Source organism: Ammospiza nelsoni, chromosome 15 (assembly GCF_027579445.1).
Source record: "Ammospiza nelsoni isolate bAmmNel1 chromosome 15, bAmmNel1.pri, whole genome shotgun sequence".
NCBI classification, from domain to species: Eukaryota; Metazoa; Chordata; class Aves; order Passeriformes; family Passerellidae; genus Ammospiza; species Ammospiza nelsoni.
This window is the reverse complement of record NC_080647.1, coordinates 7,276,227-7,296,916: the sequence shown is the minus strand read 5'-3', so window position 1 is coordinate 7,296,916 and position 20,690 is coordinate 7,276,227.

Sequence of the window (20,690 nt, the reverse complement as noted above, 5' to 3'; positions counted from 1 at the left end):
TGCTGTGCCCGTGCCGGAGCGAGCGGCGGCCCCAGGAGCGGTGCCGTGCCCCGCGCCCGCCGTGCCCGCGGGGCGCAGACGGACGGGGCCGTTCGCAGGGAGCGGCCAGGTCACGGTCAGCGGCCGCGGAGTCACCGTCCCGTCCGCCCAGCGCGCACACACACACACACACACATACACACACACACACACGCACACACACACGCACACACACACACACACACACACACATACACACACACACACACACACATACACACACACATACACACACACACACACACACACACGCACACATACACACACGCACACACACACACGCACACACACACACACATACACACACACATACACACACGCATACACACACACACATACACACACACATACACACACACACACACGCACGCACACACACACACACACATACACACACACATACACACACACACGCACACACACACGCACACACCCACACACTCACTCCCATCCTTGGGCACCGAGCTGTCCGCTCTCTCTCCTCCCCTCCCACCAACACCCCGTGTTTTGGTTTTGTTTGGGGTTTTTGGGTGCAGAGGTAGCGCACCGACTGCTTTTCTTGACGCCCCAAGTGGTTTCTGTTGTTTCAGGTGGCAAATACCTGCGCTATCTCTGTCAGCATATTTCAAAACCTCTCTGCGCAAGGAGAGTGTTCTGTAAATAAAACAATAACAACAAGGACTCTGTGGATTTATCTCCGATTACAGTCCTGTGTATATTTGTATGCAAATGTTGTTTAGCCCTCCAGCTGCTGGTGGCTGTTCAATGAGGCCCGTGGGTGGCAGCACATGGGTGCTCACCCCCTGTTCACCCCGTGCCCTTGCACAGGGACACATCCCCACACCATGTACCAGGACCTGGCAGGGCCGTAGAGCACAACATAGTGAGCCCCTCAGGCTTTCCTTTCCCTCTTGGTGCACCTGATGTTGAGGCAATTAATGCCTGTGGCAACTGCAGCCTTGCAAGAAAAAAAGCAATAATAAAAAGAAGAGGTTTCTAGCTAAAGGAGGTTTTCATCCCATCTCCTGTCAGTGTCCTGTCTTTCCTGGAAAAGCAGCTGGGGCAGGACCATGAGTTTGGACACCCCCAATTTGATTGATTGCTCCAATATTTAACTGATGTTACACAGGAACCCCCAATCTCAGGCAGGGCTGGAAATGTCTGAGCTTCTCCTTCCCCTCCCCATCACAGCACCTCAGCTTTTGCTTCCCTGTCCCTTGTGATGCCTCTGCTTCTCTGCCTGGCCAATCAGCCTAGAGCTGAATTTTCTATTATGCACAGCAGGCAGCAAAGAAAATAGTTTGTAAACACTCTCCCCAGACCTTTATTAATCATAAAACCTAAAAATAAAAAGACTTGCCTTCTTTTTCCCCTCCTCTCAAGCAATTCTCTCTAAATAATTTCAGCAGGTACATGTGGTGTTTGGAGGCAATTTCGTTACGGTTTTCATCCTTGAGCAACCTCTCCTGTCTTCTGTATTTTTTCCAGTTGTCCACAATATTTTGAAAACATTTACACTCACAATAATAGGCAATTTTATCACAAAGATTCTAGGCATGAGAACTACTGAGTTCATTTACTTCCATTTGGATCTCCAAAATGAATGGATTGCACCATTTAATGAAAACTCAGTGTTCTGAAATTCAAGCCTTAAAATTATAAAGATGTTTCTGTGCTTTATATCCATCGCTCTCTCACAGTCATTCATATTAAAAATGTTTGCCTCGAGTTTTATTTGTTTTACATTATGAAATAACAAAGGTGCGTGGTGAGTTAAAAGCAATCCTGCGTGGTGAGTTAAAAGCAATCCTCAATGCTAATACCTGGGAATTAAATGGAGACGATAACAATGGCCCAATGTCTACACTAAATTAATATATACTATAAAAGATATGATGCATACTGGGTTGGTGTTCCCAGCAGAGCCATTATTTTGGAATGGGCTAAACAAACAATGATCATCCTTTCAGTAATGAGTGATGGTCTCCAGTCTGCTGCCTTCTCACTCACAGTATGTAAATGATGCTCTCCAGCTTTGATCCAGGGACCCAAAACATTTGCTTAGGCACTAAAGAAATGAAAATTGCTCTGAACTAGATAAAAGTAGGACAGAGCAGAGCTGTTAAGGTTTCACAGCACGGGCAAGATTCGATGGCTGGCAGGGCAGATGGTTTAAGCTAAGAGGTCAAGCAAAAGCACTGAGCACCCAGTAACAGCAGTGAAAAAAAAATCTCCACTCCCTTCTACACACACAGCATCCCCAGACACCCCAAACTCATGATCCCTGTTCCCACTCCCCACACATGACCCTTCTCTGCTGGCACAGGGGATGCCCTCAACCCATGTCTCAGACAAGCACATGGGTATGGCCACTGCTCCTCTTCTCCCTCCCACAAGTGCCCTCTGCCCCTGGCTGGTCTCCTCTGCGCCCACCCTGTCAGCAGCTGCCTCCCTCCAGTACAGCAGGGCCAAGCTGAGCTGGTAAAGAATCTCATTTTGGGCTGACCCTCTCTTATTACCCACGGGAAGGTTCAGAAAATCAGGGGTTGGTATGCAAAGGCACGGGGTGTTTGCCCAGAGACAGATCAATAAAACACCTTGTGCCTCAAGCCCTAGATTGATCTCTGCTGCTTTAGGAAACTGCTGTTAGCTCATCAGCTGGGGCTGCTCATCACATCCCTGTGTACTTCCTGAAAACCTTTGTTTCCACAGCATCTGAATTTCACCTCTGCATTTGGCTGGCAAATGGTGACTGCTTGGCTCCAACAAAAAGAAAACACACGTCTGCTTTGAGATAAGCAGGCTCTCAGTGGGTAAAACAGAGCTTTAGCAGGTATTGAGGCCTCCAGCTTACTGAGAGGAGCAAGGTCTCATATCAGTTCAGCCTGAGGAGGTCCCAGTGTCACTGCTGGGTACAGGTAAGGGCAGGAGTGCAGCAGCTTGAACCCCTGGGGCAGATGGGCAAGGCTGGGCTGTGGCAGCCTGGCCAGGGCTGGGGTAACCCCTGCTGCTGAGGCACCCACAGCTGCTGGCAGGATGAAGCCTTTTTCAGATGAGAGGGAAAACCTTATTTGCACAATAGCACAATTAGAATAACTTGATTAAAAGAAATGCAAACGAGCCATTATGTTTGCTTTGTCTCCTTGTAATGTGATTCATCTTATAGTATCTGTGCAGGAAGGGGGAGAAGATAGATGAAATAAGCACAGAAAAGCCTCCTGTGTGATGAAAATAACATATTTATTAAAATAACAAACACAATCATCACCAGCCCAACTGCTGCAGCTTTCCTTTATGGAATTGTCTGTCTTGTCTGGAATAGCTGATGGCTAAACAGGATTGTGGCCAGGGCATTTAAAACCACTTTTCCCATCATTTGTCATCAAAGAGATGAAGTGGATGCTCCAGCTTTGTCCCCAACTGCCCCTCTCCTCCACCACTTCCATAAGATGTGCAAACCAGCAACTTTGGTAATTTGACTTCTCCTTTGAGACTGGGTAAAACTGGATTATGGAGTCGAAAGGTATCACCAGGAGACAGTGTGGAAGACACCACTCTACTCCCTGAGGAAACAAGTCTTAAAATGATTGGAAAGGCACAGAGCAGTGAGATGGTCATTGCATGGGAGAAGAAGCAAAGCCAAGAGCAAGGAAATATCAGGGAAAGGAGCAAAGAAATGCTGTGGTGGGAGAGAGGTGGAAGCCCTGCTAGCCCCTCATGGAATAAGACCCTTATCTAGTACAGGGTATGCAAATGAATGAAGGCATGGAGCAGTGGGGTGATGAGTAAACTAATTGGAAAATGAGGCTTGATTATTCATGGACTTGACATATCAGAGGGCAGCTAATCAAAGGAATAAAACAAGTTTGCATATTCTTTGTGATGTGGGCATCAAAGTCTTCCTTCTTGTCACTGTGGCATCACTGCTGTTCATTCCTAAATCCAAATACACTTGATGCAAGTGTAACATCTTGCTCCATAATAGGAGATGGAAAGGCTGAGATGCTCAAAAGAGCTCTGATTTTTCCAGCTATTGAACTGATCTTGCATTTATCTCTACTTATAGATCTTGCCTCCCTGAATACAAACATTGCCCAAAGCTCTTTGGGTGTGTGGTACACTGGGCAGCCTTTAAAAGCTTGAGCCAAAGACCCTGATACTCAAGGGACCCAACTTGCAAGATAATTGCAAAATAATCCCTTACAGTTTCATTTTGCTGTGGGCTGATGCTAAATAAACTTCGTCTAAATGCCACATAGCATTCAGATGGACTTGGCAGGAGGTGTTTGCACAGAGCTGGGTGCAGGAAGCTTTCAGGAGTGCCTCCTTCCCAACACATGGCATCAGAAATCTCCTGTCCAGGCTGTTCACTGCAGCAAATCTTGGAGCCAGACAAAAGGCAGGCTGGCTTCAAGTCACAAGGCATCAGCAGAATTTCCATTTCACACATAGATCTCGGCCCTGTGAAAGGTTTTAAAGGAGGACCTGATGTGGGACTGACACCTGGCCATGTCCCAAGTGTCTGGGCAACAGTTGGAGGGTGAATGAATGATACTGCCCCATCACCACTGATTCTTTCCCAGCATGAAACTGGCTGAGAAACTGCTGAAACATCAAATTCCCTTTTGATGAGGACAGCCTGGGACAACTCCAGGGAACAGGATCCATGGGGATGAAAGGGCTCTTTCAAGTATGCCTCTGAATCAGTGGGAAAAGTGAGAAGTTGGGATTGCTCCTGCCACTCTTTGCTTGTCTGGATAATTACAGTGATGGGTATATTAATACCATCTGGCATCAGATCCAAAGAGCAAGCAGGCATTGATAGAGATTACTGGAGAGGTGTGTGAAGAACCCTTTTGGAGGTGCTTATGAGCAGATTAGGAGGAATTAGAAGGAGTGTGAGCCCGCAAAGCCCAGGGCTGCAGACCACATGGTCCAAGGGACACTTTGTGCCCGCTTTAAAGATATATAATGCAAAACTGGTGTATCTGACCTAGTCCAGGACAAAACCTGCAGCACTTGCCTGATTAAGGTGGGTAAGAGACTAGGATAATGTACAGTGGTCTTCAGCAGTTGTTTTACACTGAAGAAAAAGGCTATTAAAAGACTCATATAAATATTTGTTGAATCTTCCTAAAACCCAGGGGGAGCACATAGCCCTGAAAGAGCAGTGAGAAAAGACATAATATCACCTCACACTATCTCAATAGGTAGTCCCGTGTGGAGTGAAAGCAGTGGAATTTGGTCCAAAGGCATTCAAGACATCTGAAAGGTGAAATTTGCCCTTCACAGTGAAATTATTCCAGTTTAACAACACTGGTTTTGAAACAGATTTGGTTAAACTGGTACCACCTTTTTTCTGCACACTCTTCAATCCTAGATCAGTTAGTATCAATTTATCTTAATTTGGTGTCATTCTGTGTACAGACTGCATCTTGGATGCTGAATAAATATTTGCTTGTTGAAATTGATGCTGAATTTGGGTGACACAGTGTTGTGGAATTAACCTATGTGACAGAGGATCAGGTGCAGGTGCAAAAAAAAAATCTCTGGAGGAGGTCTTATATTTCAGATGACTTCATGCAATTACCTAATTTTTAAAATGAACACGAGAATAAATGAAGGTGAAGCAAAAATAATCTCAAGCATTACCAAATAATAATAATAAAAGAAGCTTTGAGGACAGCTTCTTCCAGCAGCAGGGCTGATGAATCTTCAGGGAGTGATCCCACAGTCCAGTGAAACAAAGAAATGCTCGTTTTGCAGTGAGGTTTTGCAACTGCAGATTTACCAGGAATAGCAAATAAATAATTCACAGTTTCTGAGGATGCAGAGATAAATTTTCTTTCTTTTACTTCAAATCTAGGTCTGACAAGCTGCTAAAGGCCTACAGCAAGCATCCCCCTATAAAATAGAAAATGAGGGACAAAACAGGAGTTTCACATTCCAGTTATGTGTAAAAAAACTCCTAAAAAAGAAAAAGCTCCCTTTCCTCTACACCCCACCCCCCACACACACTGCTGCCATGAGTCCACAGGGAAACAGAATATTCGTGCTATATTACACTGAAACTTCTGGAAAAGAAAACAAAAATGCAATTAAACATTTAAAATTTCATCACAACAGAATTGAGTAGAAAATCCCCAGCTGGACGGGATGTAAATTACAGATATTGAGTGCAGCAATTTCTTGCAGTTTCCCAAAAACACTCAGGGTTCATAGCGTTACAACACTTTGCAATAACTCACAGAAAAGTGGGGCAGTGTGAATTGATACCTCCTGATCCTAAATTCTGCCACCTTGGCCTGGGCCAGCCCTGTGTTTGCATCCCTGCAGTCCAGGCTGCCCCTGGAATTTCTCTGTGTGGAGATGCTGCCAGTCCTGCATGTGCCTGAGCTGCCACTTCACTGGATCAGAATAGTAGCGGCTATTTCCATCTGCTGCTGCAACACATCTGAAGAAATTCCTTGCAATCCCTTCCTCCTGTTCCCAGCTGACACAGAGCCCAGGGCAGGGAGTGCAGGTGCAGATCATGTCTGGCCAGAGCCTCCTCTCCTTGCTTGGACAGGGGATGGGCTCTCATCCTGCTCTCAGCCTCCTGCTCGGAGCTTTGGGAATGCTGGATCCATGGAAAGGATGGCTGGGGACCAGCAGAGGCTCACCACAGCCTCAACAGCCCCTCACCCATCTGATGCCAAGGTGAGTTTTTCATGGCCCATGCTGCGGGCTGCACAGTCCAACACCTGCTGTGTGTACTGCAGCATCTAGTGCAGCACTGCTTAAATCAGAGGAGCCAGCAGATGACCTCCTTTGGGCCTTGAACCTTTCTAACTGCTCATTGACATAACCAGAAATTGAATTGAGTGGGCAGAGCAGTGGGGGTCGATGCTTTGTTTCCTGCCCTCTCACAGGGACAGGGCCACTGCTGTGTGTGTGCTCTGTTACTCACAGATGTGCACTAGGTGTCTGTGCAAGAGTTACCTCTCCAAAGAGATGATGTGGTTATATTATTATAATGTATTTTCCTGCTCATCTTTCCCTATTAAAGATATTCAACACATAATGCTGGCCTTGCACACTAAGGGGTGGAGGACAGCACCTCTCAGCATCAAAATTTAGGAGATTCCCTACAAGAATATGTGTGGTCCTACTGCGCAGAGCTTTATAGACCTGCCTAAGTCCCAAGTGATATAATAATTTTCCAAGAGCTCCCTCTAACTCTGAATTTTTGAGAGACTTAGGATAATTAATCTGGCTGTGACACTATGCAGAACACTGTAACAACCAGAAGAAAAATAACTTGTAAAAAATATTATTTTCTTCCATGCAAAGAATCAAACTTTAAATGATTCCATCTGTCACTTTCATCTGCACCCTGTTTCATTGGCTGGATTTTGCTCATTAAGATAAATTTCAAGCCAGCAGATCATTTTTACCTTCAGGGCTTTGATGAAATGTAGTGTTTGGGACTTCCTCCCCTCCTCCATTTTTGACAGCCTTGACAGAGGAATAAATGTTTCTCTCTTTTGCTGCTTTGCAATTGTATGGAATGGCTTTGACCTTCCAAAAGGGAAACACACTACAGTCAAACTCCTCCTGCTTTCCCCATGGGACTAGGAGCTGGCCAAACCCTTCCAATAAAAGTTTCTTACTCGACCTTGCATCATTAAATCCTCTTTATTACTCCATCTCCTCAAAACTTCCTTAGCAAACCTCTAGCCCTTTCAAGAGGTGGGCTGGAGAGCTTCCATGCTATGCAAATGGTTCAAAAATCTTTGTTTCTTCCCTGAAAAAACATAAAAGCAATTTGTTGGACTCCTTACCCCATAATAACACAACTGTACACTGTGCACTCTGTGTCTTACAGCTCCCTGTGCTTTCAGTCCCAGTGACTTATTTTACTGTAAGTGTTAATTATACATTGGAATGGTTTCATGAGGGATGTCATAAATCATCGGCCACTTAAAGTCTTAAAATCACGGCTGGGTGTTTTCAGTGGGGTCCTGCTCTGTGCCTGGGTCACACTGGTGCATTTACAGAAGGGTAAATAATCACACGGATATAATCACATGGTCACGGTCAGCCGGGCCATTGAGGAATTAGGGGATGGGCGGGATGGCCTTTGTCATGCAGGATGTAAGATTAGTCGGACTTAATGGTCTGTTTTGGCCTTTAAATCCATGAATAGGGAAAAGGAAAGAGGAAAAAGAAAACAAAAAAAACCAAAAGTCCCTATTATAGCTATTATAGCCAGCATCTTTCTGCCTTCTGAAAGCAGAGCCGGAGGGACTGGAGGCAGCTGGGGTGAGAAATGAGTGCTGGGCGCTGCTTTGCACTGCCCCTGCTCCCAGAGCTCCCCCAGCTCTCCCACACTCCCCAAACAGGTCCTGGCAAACAAAGCCAGGAGCCCAAGCCCACTGGGATTTGCTGACATCTTTCTTCAAACAACAGACGTGAGCACACACACAATGCTCAAATGATTTTCAATTTCTTTTCCCCCTTGAGGTCATTATAGGTGTTCCAGAACTCGAAATCTAATACTTTTTCTATTTCTAAATTAAGCTAATTAAAATTTTAATCTGGTGGACATTATCTTATTGCATAATTAGAAGAGCTTATATTGCAGTGGTTTGGTTAGTACCGATCCTTTTTGCTTTAAATTGTGTTTCATTAATTGAACAGGGCTTAGATAGGTGCTTATGAGAACCTAAGCCAACTATCTGCTCTTAACAAAATACTCAATTCTCCCTTTCAGCTGTACCTGCTCTGAGCCTGCAAGCTTTATGCTATAATAGCTTTCCTTTAGTGAAGGGTGGGTTATCACACCCAGGATCCACATGGGAATTTCAGGAACTATAGGCACCCTCACAGACACCATTGTAGACTGACTCCACAGAGCAAACACAAAGGATCCTTGCTGGAAAATGGCAAATCCAAACCCTACCCACTGACTTGCTGATATCATCTGCTTAACCCTGGGTTATGGCATAATCAATTATTCCCAGCTCACTATTAAGTCCCAAAGAATCTTTCTATAGACTAGACTGGTATTACTCTGCTGTACATTTGAAAGAGACTACTGTTAATTAATTTAGCTCATCTACATACCTAAAATTCAGCTAAGCCCTCTATTGTGTTACCTGCTATCATTTCAGACATGTAGGGCTTCCAAACTCCTGTAGAAATAGAAAGGGATTAAACTCACCTATAGAGATTTAAAACAATTTAAGAAGTGGCTTTTCAACACTTCCCACAGGGCCCTGTGCAAAGCAGGTCCTGGGACCTGGCAGAATCTTTCCTGCTGGTTATCCATCCCACCAGCAGTCAGCTTCCCTCCAGGACTTTTGACCCAGTGCTTTGCAAAGGCTCTCAATTCCCTGAAAGTGTAAATAACACCTTAAAGCACAATTTATCTACTTCTGGGGCTAAGGCACCCTAACTGGTGAGCGTAAATCACTCGGAATATTTATGATGTACTGACACATTTCCATTGTAAAATAGGAGTCCAGCACACATAAATCCTCATGAATGCTTCTCTGGAGCCATCCCCATCCCATTCACCCCAGACACGGTCACCAAATCTGCACGGGAAGCTCCACAATGCCCGAGGCTGACGTGGATGGGCCCAGGGCTCTGCTTCTACCCCAACAAATGAGTAAATAATTACATTAATAATGAGCCAGACCTTCCAGCTGGCCAAGTCACAGGAGCCGGGGCACTTTTGCTAAACAATTTCAGATTAAAAAAAAGCAAGCAACCTTCTGTCAAAATGAAACAGCTTCATGCAGCAGAAATCCCTTGGATAAAAGCTGCTATTTCTCCATAGGGAAAGCAGGAAACAATTCAATATAAAAATTCTTGGGTTATTTTTAAATTTTTTTTGCTCAAAACACAGATAAGAACCCTCAGAAGAAGATTTGAAAACACTGATTATTGAAAACACTGATTATTCCTCAAGTAGCAGCTTCTTTTGAAAAGATGAAGAGTTTTAGTAAAAGACTGCATCCGAGGTTAAAAAAATAAATAAATAAAAATAAAAAGGCATAATTTCATTAGTCTCCATTTTCAGCTCCCCTTCATGAGCTGCTTTGGGATTAAGGGGGTGTCTGCAGCAGGGAATCCTGTGGCTCTGTGGGGATATGGGGCTCTCAGCATGGCAGTGAGCCCTAGAGCACAGCAAACCTGCAGCTCCCAGCCCTGCAGGGTTCGGGAGCTGCTGCCAGGTGGGGAAATCCCGGAGCTGCCTCTCACAAAGCTCAGCGCAAACATTCCCTGCTCCTTCAGGTCCTGTTTGGAAATCAGCACAAAGTTACTCCACAGTTGCAAACAGACAGCGCTGAAGCAGAATCCATTTCCTAAGCAATAACTCATTTCCAGAGCAGTCAGTGACTCTGCCCAAGGTGAGTCCCAGCAGCCCTCTCTGTGTTTAATTTGCACACTGGTTTTGTTCAGGATGCAGTCCCTGCATCGCCTCCCCTCCAACGCTGGCATTTTCCAGGCTGACAGCCAAAGGGATGCTTAGGCAGACATTCCTGCAGACAGAGAGCTAAAGCTGCTTTGCTTTACATTTGCTCCAAGAGGGGCAGGATGAAGAACAACGGTTTGCACCCAGGCAAAATATCTGAGCTCATCACTCAGGCAGAGTTTGCTTGCAATGAGTGTTCCACCATGCTCAAGGCAGGTCCCCTCTACCCCCCTGCCCCCTCTGCCTCTAGAGTCATGTCTCTCATTTAGGTGATATCAAAACTTTAGATGTTTTTGCTGTGAAGACAAGGGTTCAGACCCCATTGTGTCACCCTCCCTGAATTCCCTCTCAGGGATCCTGAAGAGTGGGACCACAGCAAAGTTGATGGGATGAGCCTCTCATCCAGCCTCCCCCTCAAAGCAGGGTTATCTCCAGCACAAAATCAGCTTGGCCATGGCTTTGTCTGGCCAGAGCATGAAAACCTTCCAGGCTGTCCACAGTCTCACTGGATGACCATGCATCTGCCTCACAGAGCTTTCCCGATCTCCAGTTTGGGTCTCCCAAGCTGCTCCTGCCCTTTGTAACACCATTTGCCTTTACCAAGAAGAGTTTGGCTCTGTCATTTCTGCAGGCAGCTGTAGGTTTCCATGAGCTCACTCCTTCAGCAGCCCAAACCAGCCCAAGGCACTTCAGCCAGAACCTTGAAGGGCATCCTAAGCCCCAGAAATCTCCCTGCCCTCCAGTTTCTGGGATCAGCCAGCTCTGGTAGCAGAAGTCCAGGTCTTGGTCTGCACTTCACAAAATGCACCCCAGTCCCTTCAACCCAGCCAAGCAAAGCTGCTCAGGACGCCACTGAGGGAGGCACAAAGCTCTTCCACACATGTTCTCCAACAGCAGTGCTGAGGCATCCATGCTAAGCAGGCAGAAAACAGAAACCATTCAATTATTATTTGTACTGCTCACTGAGTTGTCTGAAAACTGTGGCTTGGGCAGGCATTAAAGCAGCTACAGCCTCAGTGGCTCAATAGATGTCCTAAAGCCTTCTCAGTCTCCAGCCTGACTAAAGCCCACCCTTTCCACTTAACTTCCCAGTTTACATGGCAAAACAGCTTCCCAAAATATCCCTGTGGCACACCAAACAATCTTGCTGTTAGGACTCAGATTTCAGTGTGATTGGTAATGAGTGCACCAGGCATCAGAACAAGGTTATTAAAATATCTTTCATGATGAACAATGTAAAATAAATGTGGATAAATTGTATTATTCTGGGTCATTTAATTTTAAGTGCAGCAGCCTCTGTATTTTTTTGCCACTTAAACGATATGCAGCATGAAACAGCACAAATAAATACAGATGTAGAGAACATTAGATACACTTTGTAAGAGCAAATTATGCACATTCACATTTCATTCTACTTAGATCAAAATTAGATGGTTTTCCTCCATTATCTCAGTGGATACACTAAAAATCAGTGATTTATGAAAGAAACCGGTGTGAATGCCATTATAATTGATTAACCTAAGAGACTGGTGACCTACTTATAGATACACAAATACGATTATAATTGTGCAGTAAGTAATTGAATGTTCTGCAGGACTTCTTTATAATGTGACTGTAATGCATAAAAACAAGAGGTAGAAAAAAGGCTTCAATGCTGTGCATGGTCTGAGATCCTAGAGAGAGGTGCTGAGTGCTTCCTGCTCTCTCCTGTCAAGTGGTGTTGGGACCCTGCAGAATCAGCCCCCTCCTGAACAACAGCATTTCCCTGAAATAGCCTGTCCTGTGGGCTAAAGGCTGCACTGTGCTTTGTGGCCAGGATAACTTTGGACACCCTGAGCAGATTTCATTGTCTGGGAGATGCTGAGCTCAGACCCCTCCTGAATCATCTCTAATGGAGCCCCTTTCCAAGACTTTCTTTGAGTCAAGAGAGGGGGACAGGCCAGAGGTCATGAAGAAATAAAATGGAGTTATGGGTTCCTGCTTCTAAACCAGCCCTTTGCAGTGGGACTCAGCACTGCCTGGTGGGTCTGGAGTCTGCCAAACGCCAGGTGTCTGCCAGCTGTGACAGCCCAGCACTGCTAATGGATATGAGCACCCGCTCGCCTGTGCTGCAGCCACAGGACACAGCAAAGAGCATCTCCCTGCCTCCAGTGTTCTGCAATCCACATACAGAACAGGGAGCAACAGAAGAAGGCTGTTCCCAGGTGCTGGTAGCTCATGGGTTGAAGCCTGAAAACCTTTCCCAGGCCATGCACATGGGTGTAATCTGCAATCCCAGGCACTGCTCCTTGCTAAATTTCCCAACACCTCGGCAGGGTGTATCCTGCTGGACAATGAGCGAGCATCACCCAGCCCACAGCTGCCTGCAGGCCCTCATGGCATTATTATGTGCCACAGATTTTGCTGTATCTTTTGCTGTCAATCATTTCTTCTGACTTAATTTGCCTGAACTCCTCTGCATGGACACGGGCAGCAGAGCTAACCTTTGACAATGACACACCAGCTCTCTGCAGAACAAAACTCTAGATTCCCAATTTGAATGACTAAATATACCAAAGCCTAGTGATGAATTATTTAAAATCTATACAAATTTTGATGCTGCATACTGAGCTAGAGACTTGAATGCACCTCTGCAATTATGAGTCCCTCTGCCTACAGCTCCATCATGGAAAAGCATCCATTTAAAGCCCCTGGGATAAATGATCTGTTGCAATTCCCTGGACTGGAAACCCTGGAGATGATGTGGGAGCCAGGAGTTGCTAGGATGGGATTGAGTTAATTAGCACTGTGTCTGAGGAGAGCCGTAACAGCATAATGAAACAAATAGAATAAAAGCAGTTTAAAGTGACTCCAGTGGATTGATGGGCACGCTGCTGACTGTGGAGCAGTCAGATTGTACCCATGCTTGCATGGCTCTGCATTTGTCATGCTTTGCTCACGCTGGGGGAGAGGGACGAGGAAGAGGGTGGGTCTCTGCAGCTCTGCAAGAACTCTCTGGCACTATGAGTTAGGGGCAGAAAGGTGGAAACCATTGCCAGCAGCCCCTTGCTGCCACAGCACACCTGGCTCAGTGTCAGCCCTGCTTGTGAAGAACCATGGCCACCACCGCCTAAATCCTCATGGAGCATGGGGCCAGGTCCAGCACACAGCCCCTCAGAAGCCACAGCCAGGGATGCTCTGTAGCAGCAGGGATGCCTGGCTTCCCAAAGATAACCTTGTACCTGCATCAGCTGCAGGTGTCCCACTGCTGCTGAGGGTCCTGGCAGGGCTTGCAGGACTCCTCTCTCCTTGCATGCTGCCATGGCTTTGTCAAGCAGGTGCTGGAATGGCTTTGCTATGCCCTGCAGCAGCGCAGTGTGTCCATCCAGCTGCAGAGCCCCAGACATTTAGAGCCCATCCCAGAGAAAAGTTTGTGTCTCACCTCCCAAGGAGCTGCCTCTGAGCTCAGCATTCCAGTGACTGCATATAGATGGCCATGTTTGATTTCTTCATCCATCCTTTCCAGTGCTGAGAGCTGTCAGGGGATGACTGACAGGTTCTGCTTTTTCAGTGTGTTTTGCATTCTTTTCAATATTCAGTTGTCTGGAAGAGGAATATGTTGGCCCCAGCAATGCTGCATTTGAGAGAGGTGCTGGTTTCTTCAGCATAAATTGTTCAGGGTATTTTTACAGTCGGCATAAAAATACTGACACTGCTGGTATGGATAGCTCTGTTATCGTGCCTGGGGCCAATAAAGAAAGTGTAAGGAAAAAAAAAAAGAAAGTCACAAGTTAAACCCTTGCTTTACAGCAATCATACTCTTCCTTTTAATTTTTAAACTTCTCAAATTCCAGCTTCCATTAAAATGAATTGGTAAAAGATAAACAGAACTGCCAAGCTGAACTGTTTTGAAGCAGAGAGATGACTCCCAGCTTGGCCAACTATTCTGACTGCCAAATATAATATACACTAAAATGATAAAGCATAACAATGCAAAAGATCACATACAGTCTCTATCTCTCCCACAGGGAACTGGAGCTGTGCCCAGCAGTGGTATCTAGTCCTAAGCATTGCCTATCTACCAAAAACTAGAGAGAACTGCTGGGGACAGGTAGCAGCTATTAGCTGAGCTACCAAAAGGACATCTGCAGCTTTGCTTAAACAAGAGGAGCATAAATAAACCCAGTCTGGCTTTCTCCTTAGTCAAAGTCCTCAGTGCTGCTGCAGAGGCATTTATGTTGAGGCTTTGCCCAGCCCATTATTGCCAAAGAGCCTGACCCACACGAGCCACATAGGAATTTCATTGCTCCAGCACCAGGACATGTCTCTTTCCACAGAGTTGTTCCTCATTCCTACCAGCAGCAGCTGGGCCAAGCCCTCACTTTCTGCTTGCTCCCTTCACTTCGGTCCTCTCCTTTCAGCTGCACTCCACAAATCCAAGATAATGAGAGCAGTGGGGCCAAATAAATCCCCATGTGTAGTACCTGTGCCACTCTCATCCCTCCACACACATCAGCTGCTCTTCCTTCCTGAGTACTGCTTGGAGTAAAGACAGACCTGCAGTGGGATAATCCCAATTTCAAGCCCTTTGCAGAAATTACAAATGACTTGCTTCCAGCTGGATGCAAGGCTTACTAATTTCCCACCAGCACTCAGGTGGCAAGTTTGCCACATGAATAATTGTGTGTCCAGAAAAGTGTTCCACTGGTAGGGTTATTAGCAGGGAAACAGGAATTCAGTTGGAAAGCATTAAAGATAACAGCTGTTATGGTGATTGATCCACTATCCAAGAGTACACAACTCATACAGGATGAAGGAGCAGAGGTTATTGCACAGGGAGGATATACTGAGAAGTGGGAAAGGAGGCAGGGTTGCTATAGAGGCCAGGGATAAAAATTGGTACTATCAGGTTCAAAAGCATTTTAAAACCCCACACATCTTTTCCAAACCTGACTCAAAATTAAATATAGTACTTTGCAGCATTTGTTACTTAGAATGTTACTTAATTTCATTTAATAGACATAGGCAATGGAAGCCAGAAGAGTTTTGTGTATGACACAGAGAAATCTCTGTTTATTCCCCAGGATCAGCAGATGCTGCAGTGTGAAGACTGCAGATGCCCCAAGGAGCAAATCCAAATGTGCCCAGTGCACCCATCCCTCCTCTTTAGGGGAGAGATGAAATCACCAAGCTCCTTCAAGGGCTGAAGGAAGGATTAAGGAAAGAACTGAATTGCCCATTGGAATGCCAGGAATTTCTGGCCCACTGTGTCTGGTCTGGTGCAGGGCTCTCCTGCTCACAAATAGCTGCACATTGGGAACATGACTCCTTTCTGCTTGTGTGCATCAGGAGTTTGTCCTTTGGCACTCACTGAAATTAGTTTTTGGTCTGTCTGAGTAAGGATGCTGGTAAGAAAAGGAGAAAGTGAACCTACATATTTGGCATGTAGGAACGTTCTGTACTCATCTGCAGCTCCCTTTGCCTCCCTGAAAACTTCCTTTTCTGCAGGGATATCCCATCCATCCCAGCAGTATTGCCTTTGCAAGAGCTGAAAGGACAATTCATGGTCACAACAGAGACAGAGCAGTGAGAATTCAAGTCCCTTCACACAGAACCATCCCTAGGGCTGGGGGCAGGCTGTGATCCACCCGTTCACATCATGGCATTACAGGTTGTGCCAACTGCACTACAGGGTGTTGAGCTCACTGCAGCATGTTTCCTTCCAAAAGGAAACAAAACCAAACCCTTTCCAGTTTATTATTTCAGCTAATTATATGAACCAACAGTATTTCATCCAAACCATTTTAGGAAAATAAGTGGAGAATGTTTGCAAAACCAAAGCAACCATTTTTCTCCTGCCAGGGTGGCAGATGCAAACATAAAGAGTAACATGTCCATACATCTCCAAACTCAACTTCTTATGAAACAAAATAAAAGCAATCTGGTTGTGAACTGATCCAAAGCAAATACAGTATTTCAGAACACGCCACATTTAGTTGGTGGGGCTGATTTATATGATGCAATTTAAAGACCAGTGTGCAAATATCACAAGGGGAGGGGAAGACTATTTCCCCTTCACACTTTCTTGCCTCACAGACATTGTTTTTGTTCTGCATGTAAGTGAGGAGCCCTTGGCCTGTGCAGCAGCTGCCTGTGAAGGATGAGCCCTGAGAGGTTTCTATGGCACTTCCAAACAGGGTTGTTTTACAGGCCAGAGGTTCCCTTTGTCATACAGAATGCTTTGCCATTTATTGTGTGATCTGTGAGATATCAAATCACAGTAATTGTGATATCACAGAGATATCACACAGTGGTCTTCAAAATAAATACAGCCAAAAGCATCCCCTGCCCAACTTCAGTTAGCAGGCACTACCTCTATTCCCAATTTACAGCTGGAAAGAGAGGCAGGAGAAGGCAGCAGGAGGCTCCCTAGGGAAATGGTGGAATCATCAGCCCTGTAAGTGATCAAAAAACGAGAAGATGTGGCACTTCACAATATGGTTTAGTGGGAATGGTGGCATTTGCTGGAAGGCTGGACTTGATGAACTTGGGGGTCTTTTCCTACCTTAATGACTCCATGGCTCTGTGACCTTCCTGAGAGCATCTCCATGCGCTGAATGTCAGAGCTGGCAGAGCTGCAGCCACCTCTGAGCCTGGGGTGGCAGGTTGGGATTGCCCCGTGCTGTACAATCTCCTCTGTCACACATCATCTGAGAGGCAAACAGCTCATTGTGTCTGACATTTCCACAACTCTTTTTCTGAAGAAGTGCTGCTCCAGCCATCATCTCTGTTCTGTTTTTAGATTTCATGGTCAGTTTCCAAGATTTAGTGGCTTTTCAGCAGGCAGAGGAGCACCTCAGTTGTGTGGCACTGCAGTCCTACTTAGGGATAATTGCTGAAGTAAATCAGAAACAAGGGGAGACCTAGCAAAAAAATGGAAATCACATGTTTTAAAAGTGAAATTAAAAATAAAGTAAAAAGGAGGAGAAACAAATACCATCGGGATAATTGTCATTTTCATCAAGGACATCACTATAGAATTTCCAAAACAGGTCCAGTCTCAGTTTTCAGTTTGCATTGCTAGACCTTGATCCATCATTTTGCAATGAACCCAGGCATCCATTTGTTAGGGACCTGCAGGCTTTCTGAATGAACACCTCCAGTCATCCCTCATGGGCTGCAGTCAGGAGGGATGCCAAGTGCTCTGGATGATTGCTGCTGCTGCCTTGAACAGAAATGCTCCTGAGTCCTTCCCCAGCTCAACCCCAGCCCGCTCCCCGTTCTCTGGAAGAACCAAAGCTTGAAGTCTGCACATGGCCAAATCTGTGTTTTACATCCAGAAATCCTCTTTATTTTGGGCTGGATCAGCCCCACAGCATCACAGATAGGACAAGACACCACCAGGCTGGGGGTGCTAGAAGTTACACTTCCCAGGAGAGAGGGAGGTCAACAACAACAGTAAATACATGAGTTTAGATCTGTCTTTGCTGTTTCCCTCTTGTTTCCAGCAGTTGCATTTGAGCATTTTGCACACTGGTGCTCTGAGGGGTGCTCTTGAAAAGGGCTGAGCCCCAGGATTTGGAGAGCCCTGATACCTGGATTTCATGAGCAATGCAAAACAGCCACTTATGGCAATGTCAATAAACAGATTTGCTAATTAATACCAAGTCAGTTTCTCTCATTTAGTACTCAGATGGCTAACCAAAGCTCTTCTTCCCTCACATCTGCATAACTTCAAGCAAGGTTGGGCTTTTCCCTCAGCTTCAGGAGGAACCTGGCAGCTCCTGGGCAATGAGCTGTGATGGAAACTGCTGCAGTGCCCAGCCCTGCAGGGTCCCCAAGACATCCCAGGACCTTTCTGCAGTGAAATGTGCTTGATATGGAGCTCAGGTAAACTGTGCTGTGCTGCATTCAGGAGCCTTTCCCAATTAGCACCGAAGACAGTATCCAGCCTCAAAGTTCAGATATTCAGAGTCTGAGGGTTGTATAAGGTTCAGCTGGGCCAGACCTCCATTATTTTCTAAACATTTGTTTTTCTGTCACCTTTATTTATTATACTTAGTACTCCCTCAATGGAGACTTTCCCTGGACCTCTGGGATGTGCCATACTCCTTTTTCTTGTGATGAGAAGCATTCCCCTGCCAGAGCACAGCCATGACTTGATGACTCAAATTTGCAAAGTCACTTTGTTTTTCATGAAAACCTGATTATCAGTGCAAGACGAGACCCCTTCATTTTCATAGCAAAGTGGCCTGTTCTGCTTCAGACAAAACTCTGGATGTTTCCATAATTACACACTGACCTGTGCTGAACAAGGCAGCTCAAAGGCTATTTTATCTCAGCATGGCCAGACTTTATCAGATTTATTCTATCTAAAGAAAGTTACATCACAAATAAATTACTTCACTGGTAGATTGCAGTATGAGAAAAGTAAATTATTTGGCAACTATTCCCCTTTTCCCTCTCCTCCTTAGTCACCTGGTTTATAGGGCTATTAACAAATTCACCCTGGCTAAAAATGCAGCCTTAGAATAGAAGAGACAACCTCACTGCTTTTCCACTTCATGAAGTTTTATTCGGATTCCCCTTTCCCTCTTGCCCTCTGGAGACTTCGTGTCTCTGCAGCACTTTCTGATTCTCTGTTGCCAGCCTGGGAGGGTGGCCAGGAGATGAAGGGAGGGGAGGTTTTGGTGCCTTCCCTGAAGGACAATGGCTCCTGGCTGTAACTACAGTTCTGCAAGGCATTTTGTGCATCACTGGCACCTCTCCTCCTTGCACACAACCTCCCTTCCACCCATCCTTACCCCAGATGACTCCCATGGAGGGCTGGGGCTGGGTCTGCCTGCAGTAGGAAGCACAGTGTGCCCTGTTGGGTCAGCCCAGGCACTGCCTCTCCATGCAAGGTTGCTCCTTTTATTGCCATGGTCCCTTTTTGCTGCAAGCATGATTAATGCCAGAGCTCTTCAACCAGTTTCCTACAGGAGAAATAAAGTTTTAATGATTAACCTTTATAAATTAAAAGAGCAATACTCTAAATAACAAATAGTTTCTGGCCAGGTCTGAGCTATTATGCTCCAGCATGATATGCTGAGCCCCCATCTGCATTTATTTTCCATACTGTATTCAAGTCCTCTTATGTCATTGAGATAAGCAGTCAGGAGATATGTGTTTTCCAAAATGATGTCCTCATTCATCATTTCTTCCTCGCTGCTCAGCCTGATTACATTTAATTCAAGAAGAAAGAAGCCTTGCCTGGGCCCACTGAGCATATAAGGTTAAAAAAGCAATACAAATGAAGCAACAGCTTCCTGGAGAAATGGCTACAGAACACAAAATAACAGCATCCCTTATCAGCACTGGCGCTGTGTATTTTCCTCCTCATTTTCAGAGAAAACTCACAGCACAAATGACCCATTCATCAAGATCAGCAGGTACAACTCTGCTTTAAACACATATGCACAAAAGCTACCACCCTCCCTATTAATAGGGAACAAGCTTTGAGCATTAATTTCATCTGGTATTAGTGCAAAGCTTAATTACAAGTAGAGATAGGAGAGTAAAAGCTTGCTGCAGCCTGAACTGTTTCCAGTGGCACTTGGCTTAGGGAGAAATATCTTTTGTTTCTACAAGTTCTCCTCTGTCGCAGTATTTGGCTGCTCCAGGATGCAGCAGGGAGAAATAATGCCAAAATGTGCCTCTGCACAATGTGAGCAGCAGCTTCCTAAGCCTGATGGAAGATTGATGGTGACTTTGCACACTCACCTCTGTGTGGCAGCCTGGGATGAGGGTCTGGGTGCATGGAGCCTCCTCAGGGAGCACAGGGGCGCTGGGAGAGTGAGAGGCAGCCTCTAGTGAAATGCTTGCTCATCCTCTGCAGGGATGCAGCCACTGTGAGCTGCTCTTCCCCAGCCTGTGCCAGCTCTGCCCTGGGTCCAATCCTGCCCTCTCCAGGTGCCAGCAGAGCTGCTGCTCATTCCCACAGTGCTCAGTGGCCAGGGTGATGCTGTTGGGAAGAGTTGTCAGTGGCTTGGCTCAGCGTGGGAGTCTGCCCATGATGGGAATGGGCACTGCAGGTCCTGGCTCATGCATGGAGAGGCAGCAATAACCCGCCCAAACCCACTCCCCCAGACAAGCTGGGCTTGCTGCTCCACAGCCAGACTGGCACCCTTGTGTTTGTAGAAGGAATTTCCCGCTAGGAAAGGCGGTT